Here is a 9,351-nt window from a genome sequence, read left to right as displayed (position 1 = left end):
AGGAAAGTGATCAGGAACAGTCAGCATGGATTCACCAAGGGGAAGTCATGCCTGACTAACCTAATTGCCTTCTATGATGAGATAACTGGCTCTGTGGATGAGGGGAAAGCAGTGGATGTGTTATTCCTTGACTTTAGCAAAGCTTTTGTTACGGTCTCCCACAGTATTCTTGCTGCCAAGTTAAAGAAGTATGGGCTGGATGAATGGACTGTAAGGTGGATAGAAAGCTGGCTAGATCGTCGGGCTCAACGGGTAGTGATCAATGGCTCCATGTCTAGTTGGCAGCCAGTTTCAAGCGGAGTGCCCCAAGGGTTGGTCCTGGGGCCGGTTTTGTTTAATATCTTTATTAATGATCTGGAGGATGGTGTGGACTGCACTCTCAGCAAGTTTGCCGATGACACTAAACTAGGAGGCGTGGTAGATACACTAGAGGGTAGGGATCGGATACAGAGGGACCTAGACAAATTAGAGGATTGGGCCAAAAGAAACCTGATGAGGTTCAACAAGGACAAGTGCAGAGTCCTGCACCTAGGACGGAAGAATCCTATGCACTGCTACAGACTAGGGACCGAGTGGCTAGGTAGCAGTTCTGCAGAAAAGGACCTAGGGGTCACAGTGGACAAGAAGCTGGATATGAGTCAACAGTGTGCTCTTGTTGCCAAGAAGGCTAACAGCATTTTGGGCTGTATAAGTAGGGGCATTGCCAGCAGATCGAGGGACGTGATCGTTCCCCTTTATTCGACATTGGTGAGGCCTCATCTGGAGTACTGTGTCCAGTTTTGGGCCCCACACTACAAGAAGGATGTGGAAAAATTGGAAAGAGTCCAGCGGAGGGCAACAAAAATGATTAGGGGTCTGGAGCGCATGACTTATGAGGAGAGGCTGAGGGAACTGGGATTGTTTAGTCTCCAGAAGAGAAGAATGAGGGGGGATTTGATAGCAGCCTTCAACTATCTGAAGGGGGGTTCCAAAGAGGATGGAACTCGGCTGTTCTCAATGGTGGCAGATGACAGAACAAGGAGCAATGGTCTCAAGTTGCAGTGGGGGAGGTCTAGGTTGGATATTAGGAAACACTATTTCACTAGGAGGGTGGTGAAGCACTGGAATGCGTTACCTAGGGAGGTGGTGGAGTCTCCTTCCTTGGAGGTTTTTAAGGCCCGGCTTGACAAAGCCCTGGCTGGGATGATTTAGTTGGGAATTGGTCCTGCTTTGAGCAGGGGGTTGGACTAGATGACCTCCTGAGGTCCCTTCCAACCCTGATATTCTATGATTCTATGATTGCTGCCTTTTGCATTCTAATTCCTTCTGCAGCTTCTGTAGCATCAGGTAAGGGCCATTAACAGCTCTCTCAGTTCTTGATTTGTAGCTTTCTTTTTAAAGCTTATCCCCTTTTCTGAACACAAATCTTCTAGGGCTTTTTTGTCAAGGCCCTCGTATGTTTTTGCTCACCCATTGCAGCTGCTCTTTAACCAACCAAACTCTTGGACAAATGACCAGGGAGGAGTACAAAAATATTGCTTGGAGTTACAGCTAGCAAGAGATGTTAAGAGTAACAAGAAGGGTTTCTTCAGGTATGTTAGCAACAAGAAGAAAGTCAAGGAAAGTGTGCCTGTCTTGACAAAGCCCTGGCTGGGGTGATTTAGTTGGGGATTGGTCCTGCTTTGAGCAGGGGGTTGGACTAGATGACCTCCTGAGGTCCCTTCCAACCCTGATATTCTATGATTCAATACCAAAATTCAAATTTGGATACTGTGGGGTTCTGACCCAAAGCTTAATTGGCCTGGTTCTGTGGATCCTAGCATGACTACGCCACTGTAACAATGCTGCCCTTGGTGGGACACAACTGAGAGTACCAATTCAGGACAAATTGCTTAGAGCAGGGCAGTTACAGCCCAAGGCTGGGGTTCCTTTGCACACCAAGGCAAACCAAACCAGCCAAACAGAGAAGACTTCGGTTTTACCCCACTGGCTAACCACAAGTCACGCAAGCAATTCCCTTAGACACTCCAGTTTCCCAGTATCACCACCCGTGCCACTCGTTATGGGGACAAATGGTTATGAAAACCAATACCCCAGTAAAAGTAAAAAGGTTCTCCCAATCCCAAAGGACCAAACCCCAGACCCAGGTCAATCTACAAATCAGATTTTACCCACAAATCACATGGTTGCCAATCCTTTAGAATCTAAAATCTAAAGGTTTATTCATAAAAGGTAAAAGATATAGATGAGAGCTAGAATTGGTTAAATGGAATCAATTACATACAGTAATGGCAAAGTCCTTGCTTCAGGCTTGTAGCAGTGATGGAATAAACTGCAGGTTCAAATCAAGTCTCTGGAGTACATCCACAGCTGGGATGGGTCATTCAGTCCTTTGTTCAGAGTTTCAGTTTGTAGCAAAGTCCCTCCAGAGGCAAGAAGCAGGATTGAAGACAAGATGGAGGAGATGCATCAGCCTTTAATAGTCTCTCTCTTGTGGGTGGAAACCCCTTGGTTCTCCTGTGCAAGATCACAGCAAGATGGAGTTTGGAGTCACATGGGCAAGTCGCATGTCCATGCATGACTCAGTTCTTTACAGGCCGATGACATTGTTTACATGTTAGTTTGAACGTTCCCAGGAAAGCTCAGATGTGGATTGGCATCTCCCAAAGTCTATTGTCAGTTAAGTGTTTCTTGATTGGGCACTTACTGAGAATAGTCCCTTCTCAAGAAGCTGACCAAATGCTTCACTGAGGCTACTTGGAATCAAATACATTTGAGATACAAGTACATAGCCAATATTCATAACTTCAACTATAAAAATGGTACACACATACAGATAACTTAATCATAACCAGCAAATCATAATCTTGCCATAGACACCTTACACAACAACCTTTGTACAATATTTGCTGCAAATATATAACAGTGGTGGCAACAATGATCTATACGGTCCCAGTTTATATTAATAATGTCACAAGTGGAAGCGCCATTTTACCAGACTGAGTTTTTCACAGGCAGCCCTTCCTAAAATTGATGTCACCTCCTCAGGTACTACAATGGAAAGTTGCCTGTATGTGGTGTTTTTATAGCTGATGCTAGCAGTGAACCTCCCTTTCACCAACATATTTGTTCCAGAATAACCTCACTTTTATTTTTGTTGGTCGCAATTTTCAGTGTCATAATCTTCTTCAGATAGAATATTAACCTGAGCTTCTGTGTCCATTCTGAGTAAAATAATTGTTTCATTCACTTTTATAGGTAGTATCCAGTCCCTCTCAGATTTCCTTGATCCCAACTCATCTACATAACTCCTCAGCCAGTCTGCCTTCAGCTGAATGCGCTTGACTTTTCTGCATTTAGCATTTTGCAAAATGATTATTTTTCCCACATTTATGACAAAGTTTCTTAAAGGCAAAGCATTATTTTGGGCTAAGCTGCAATCCACACCGTCTGTACCCAGTCTCCCCACTAACAGTGGTTTTTATACCAGGTGGGTTCACTTTTTGATTTGATGTCTTCTGGCTATATTCTTTTGTACTTAGTATGTGGGTAACCGCTTCTAGTGAATTCAGCTATTTGGCTTGTGCTTTCACAGTTTCTGCTGCCCTGCATATCTGGAGAGCTTTTTTCTAAAGTTAAATCTCCTTCTCCACACAGTCTCTCGCTTAACACCTTGTCTTTAAAGCCACAAATGATTCTCTCTCTGAGCAGAGATGCTGTCAGCTCACCAGAGTCAGATATTTTACTGTCTTCTTAATATTACTCTATGGTGGCATCATTTTTTTGCTTGTAAAAATTGTGTCTCAAAGGTCCTTATTGACATGCAATGTTCCTCAAATTTAGTCAGTATTTACTTGTCATGCTTTGACCTTCTTCATACTTATAGTTATAAATATTCAGTGCTTCCTCTCCCCAAAACATGCAAAAAGATTGTTTATTTCATTTTATCATTTATCTCCTCTGCTTGTATGGCTGCTAAATACAATTCAAATCTCTGTTGGAATTTTTTCCAGTTCTCTGCAACATTGTCTAAGGCCTGGTCTACACTAGGCGTTTATGTCGAATTTAGCGCCGTTAAATCGAATTAACCCTGCACCCGTCCACACCACGAGGCTATTTAGTTCGACATAGAGGGCTCTTAAATTCGACTTCTGTACTCCTCCCCAACGAGGGGAGTAGCGCTAAATTCGACATGGCCATATCGAATTAGGCTTGGTGTGGATGGAAATCGACGGTAATAGCTCCGGGAGCTATCCCACAGTGCACCACTCTGTTGACGCTCTGGACAGCAGTCCGAGCTCGGATGCTCTGACCAGCCACACAGGAAAAGCCCCGGGAAAATTTGAATTCCTTTTCCTGTCTGGGCAGTTTGAATCTCATTTCCTGTTTGGACACCGTGGCGAGCTCAGCAGCACTGGCAATGATGCAGAGCTCTCCAGCAGAGATGGCCGTGCAATCGCAGACTAGAAAGAGGGCCCCAGCATGGACTGATCGGGAAGTCTTGGATCTCATCGCTGTGTGGGGCGATGAGTCCGTGCTTTCCGAGCTGCGCTCCAAAAGACGGAACGCAAAGATCTATGAGAAGATCTCTAAAGCCATGGAAGAGAGAGGATACAGCCGGGATGCAACGCAGTGCCGCGTGAAAATCAAGGAGCTGAGACAAGGCTACCAGAAGACCAAAGAGGCAAACGGACGCTCCGGATCCCAGCCCCACAGATCCCGTTTCTACGAGGCACTGCATTCCATCCTTGGTGCGGCCGCCACCACTACCCCACCACTGACCGTGGACTCTGAGGATGGGATATTGTCCTCGGCTGGTTCCTCGGACATGTTAGCGGACGGGGAAGATGAGGAAGGAGATGAGGAGGACGAGGCAGTCGACAGCGCTTACCAAGCTGATTTCCCCGACAGCCAGGAGCTCTTCATCACCCTTACAGAGATCCCCTACCAACCCTCCCCAGCATGTAACCTGGACACAGATTCAGGCGAAGGATCAAGCGGTAAGTGCTTTAAACATATTAACCTTTATTTTTTACAAAACTTGAATATTAGTACTAAGAACAATCTGTGAATCATGATTTCTTCCCCCTGGGCGCTTAAGTAATCAGTAACAACTATTTAAAAAAAATCAAACAGTGTCCGGTTGTGCATGATTGTGCTGCCCAAGCTGCTCCACTCTTTAGTCCCTGCTACTGCAGCTATATTAGAATCCTGTCTATATGTCCGGGGATAGAGCAGTAGTCCTCCACGGACATCTCCACAAAGCTCTCCTGCAGGTAATGGGATAGCCTGTTCATCAGGTTCCTGGGGAGAGCGGCTTTACTTGGTCCTCCGAAGTAGGAGATGTTCCCGCGCCAGGAGACAAGCAGGTACTCCGGTATTATTGCCTTGCATAGGGCCCCGGTCTCTGCAGGCTTTCTCGAAGCATCCGTTGGATCTCGGTGTCCGGGATCCTCATGAGAGTAATGTCGCTCATGATGACCTGCTTTGAATTAGGTAGGGGACTGTTAGTATTGGGACTGCTTGCAACAAGTTCCTTTACAGAACTGTGACCGCTGGTTTACAGCCACGCGGTGGGGGCGGGAGAGGGGCAGCATACAGGGATCTTTCCCTGGCTCATCCGCGAGGGGGTGGGACAGGGCCAGAGTTCCTGCTTGGCCGATTGCTGGCAGCACAGACTGGCAGTGCTTTCAATGTGAAAGGAGGCCAGTGGTACTCCTAAAGTTTTAAGCAGCCACAAGTCTACGGCTTACCATGTTTGCCTGCTACAGAGAGTACCGTGTCCTGCCCCGCTTCCCAGATAGGCAGTGCAAAAGCCCAGGCAGTGAAGGCGAGGTTCGAAAATTCGACCTTGTCCTGAGTGCGCATGTGATAGGTGTGGTTCATGGTCTTGTTCACAGAGAAAAACTATGTTCTTGATTCACAACCACATTTATCTTTCGGAGGAATTCACTGCCTTTTTCTCATTCCCACAGCCACATCTGCAACTGTCTCCCAACCCTGCTTGGCATCACACTCCCAGAGGCTAGCGCACATTAGGCGGAGAAAGAAGAAGACGCGAGAGGACATGTTCTCAGAAGTAATGGGCTGCTCCCGAGCCCAGGCAGCACAGCAGAACCATTGGAGGGAGAATTTGTCACAAATGCACCGGACACACATGGAACGTGAGGAGAGGTGGCGGCAGGAAGACCAGCAGGCGACTCAAACGCTGCTTGGACTTCTGAGGGAGCAAACGGACACGCTCCGGCGCCTTGTTGATGTTCTGCAGGAACGGAGGCAGGAGGACAGAGCCCCGCTGCAGTCTATCAGGAACCGCACTCCCCCGCCACCAAGTCCCATACCCCCCTCTCCCAAAGTCCAAAGAAGGAGGGGTGGCAGAGTCCGTGAAAACTCTCACTCCACCCCTGCAGACTGCTCAAGCACCAGAAGGCTGTCATTCCCCAAAATTTGAAAAGTCCTTTCCTGCCCGCCTCACCCAAGCCCCCGTCCGACTTTCACCCCCCAGTTTCCTGTCTGGTTGTTAATAAAAAATACGTTTCTGTTCATTACTGTTTCAGTCAGGTTCTTTTGAAGGAGAGTCTGTCTGGAGGGGGGAAGGGGCTTGGTAATTGGACAGGACAGTCACCTTTAGCAGGGTACAGAGGCGGGGGCAGGTCCAGCAGCAGGGCACATACACAGTGCAGTGACTAGTTACCCTGGTCAGTCTGGGAGGTGGTTTTCATGTTCTGTGGGGGGCGGGGGGTGGTTGTTTGCTCTGTGACTTTGTGGCGGGGGAGGGCAGTTACAGATCTTATGCAGCGGTCCTTGTCCTGGATCACAGAGCCACGCAGCAGGGGAGCTGTAACCCTCCTCCCCCTGCCATAAAGTCACATAGCCCCCACATACACACAGTCCCGCTCAGGAGGGCTGGCAGGCTCCGTTGAAACAACCAGTCTGCCACTGCGAATCCTGTCATTCCTGGAGTGTAGAAGGATCATTTGCATCAGTACACTACACCCGCTCCCCACCACAGTCTGCGTCCCCGGTTTCAAAGATTCCCGCGAAAACAGTACTAAAGACAACGGTGTTCAATAACAAAATAAAACTGATTTTATTTTTTTGGAAGGGGGTGGAGGGGGTCTGTAACTGGAGAGGATAGTCAACATTAACTGGGTAAAGAAACGGGGGCAGGTTCAGCTTCTCTGTACAGAAACTTAAATGTCACTGGTTACCCTGCTCACTGTGGAACCTAGCTTTCAAAGCCTCCCGGATGCACAGCGCGTCCCGCTGGGCTCTTCTAATCGCTCGGCTGTCTGGCTGGGCGTAATCAGATGCCAGGCTATTTGCCTCAACCTCCCACCCCGCCATAAAGGTCTCCCCCTTGCTCTCACACAGATTGTGGAGCACACAGCAAGCAGCTATAACAATGGGGATATTGGTTTCGCTGAGATCACAGCGAGTGAGTAAGCTTCTCCATCTCCCCTTGAGACGTCCAAAAGCACACTCCACCACCATTCTGCACTTGCTCAGCCGGTAGTTGAACAGTTCTTTTTCAGTGTCCAGGGCGCCAGTGTAGGGCTTCATGAGCCAGGGCATTAGCGGGTAGGCTGGGTCCCCAAGGATCACTGTAGGCATCTCCACATCCCCAAGAGTTATTTTGTGGTCCGGGAAGTAAATACCTTCCTGCAGCCGTCTAAACAGACCAGAGTTCCTGAAGACGCGAGCGTCATGAACCTTGCCCGGCCATCCAACGTTGATGTTGGTAAAACGTCCCGTGTTCCACCAGTGCTTGCAGCACCATCGAAAAGTAGCCCTTTCGGTTGATGTACTGGCCGGCCTGGTGGTCCGGTCCCAGGATAGGGATGTGAGTTCCATCTATAGCCCCACCGCAGTTTGGGAATCCCATCGCGGCGAAGCCATCTATGATGACCTCCACGTTTCCCAGGGTCACTATCTTTGAGAGCAGTACCTTGACGATTGCGTTGGCTACTTGCATCACAACAACCCCCACAGTAGATTTGCCCACGCCAAACTGGTTCGCGACAGACCGGTAGCTGTCCGGCGTTGCAAGCTTCCAGAGGGCTATGGCCACTCGCTTCTGGACAGTCAGGGCTGCTCGCATCCGGGTGTCATTGCGCTTCAGGGCAGGGGACAGCAACTCACAAAGTTCCATGAAAGTCCCCTTCCGCATGCGAAAGTTTCGCAGCCACTGGGATTCGTCCCAGACCTGCAGCACTATGCGGTCCCACCAGTCCGTGCTTGTTTCCCGTGCCCAGAATCGCCGTTCCACAACATCCACATGACCCATTGTCACCGTGATGTCCTCGGTGCGGGGTCCCGTGCTTTCTGACAGGTCTGTGCTACTCTCAGACTTCAGGCCCTCACCGCGGTGCCGTAGCCTCCTCGCCTGGTTTATCTGCATCTGCCTCTGGGAAAGGTGGATGATAACCTGCGAGGCGTTGACAAGGGCCACAACTGCAGCGATGGTCGCAGCGGGATCCATGCTCGCAGTGCTGTGGCGTCCGCGCTGTCACTGACCCGAAAAGTGCGCGAACTGATTTCCCGCCAGCGCTTTCAGGGAGGGAGGGAGGGCGGTAGTGACAGACGGATGACGACAATTACCCAAAAGCACCCTCGACCCTTTTTTTTACCCAGAAGGCATTGGCGGCTTGACCCAGAATTCCAATGGGCAGCGGGGACTGCGGGAACTGTGGGATAGCTGCCCACAGTGCACCGCTTCCAATGTCGACGCTTTCCCCGTTAGTGTGGACTCACAAAGTCGAATTACTGTCCTTAGTGTGGACACACAAGTTCGACTTTGCAATATCGATTCCACATATTCGATTTAAGTGAAATCGAAATACCCTCGTAGTGTAGACATACCCTAAGTTGCAGATTGGATGGAGGTTGCAACACATCCATGTTTGGCTTTATTCCCTTCTAAATCTAGTCAAGATACTATTGTGCTCATACAATACAAAGGCCTTTATTCTTCTCTGCAAAGGCCTTTTGCTGCTCCATGTGCTCCCCTTTTCTCTGTTTTCAGTTTCAAACACAGGACAGGAGTTACCCTCAAACTGACTGCAAGCTTCATCTCATTCTGCACTTCTGACACCATGCAATAATTGTGAGGTTCATTAAAACAAACCAGTGAATGAGAAAGGAATAAAACTTTTATTAAAAACAAACTAGAGAGCATCTGTGGTGAGCTACTGTGCACAGCTACACTGTGTTCTTACTGCTGCTTCCAAGGCAAGTCTCAACATTCCTATATTCATAATACTGTTCCTTATGAAGGAGCCTCTCTAAATTATAATCTTGCACAAACATCTCTCTACACTAGGGAGGTTAAACAATTCATAGCCATCCTGAACAGTATCCAGCCCCATAGAT

Source organism: Terrapene carolina, unplaced genomic scaffold, assembly GCF_002925995.2.
Source record: "Terrapene carolina triunguis isolate 2854851 unplaced genomic scaffold, T_m_triunguis-2.0 Scaffold838, whole genome shotgun sequence".
NCBI classification, from domain to species: Eukaryota; Metazoa; Chordata; order Testudines; family Emydidae; genus Terrapene; species Terrapene triunguis.
This window is presented reverse-complemented; position numbering follows the sequence as displayed.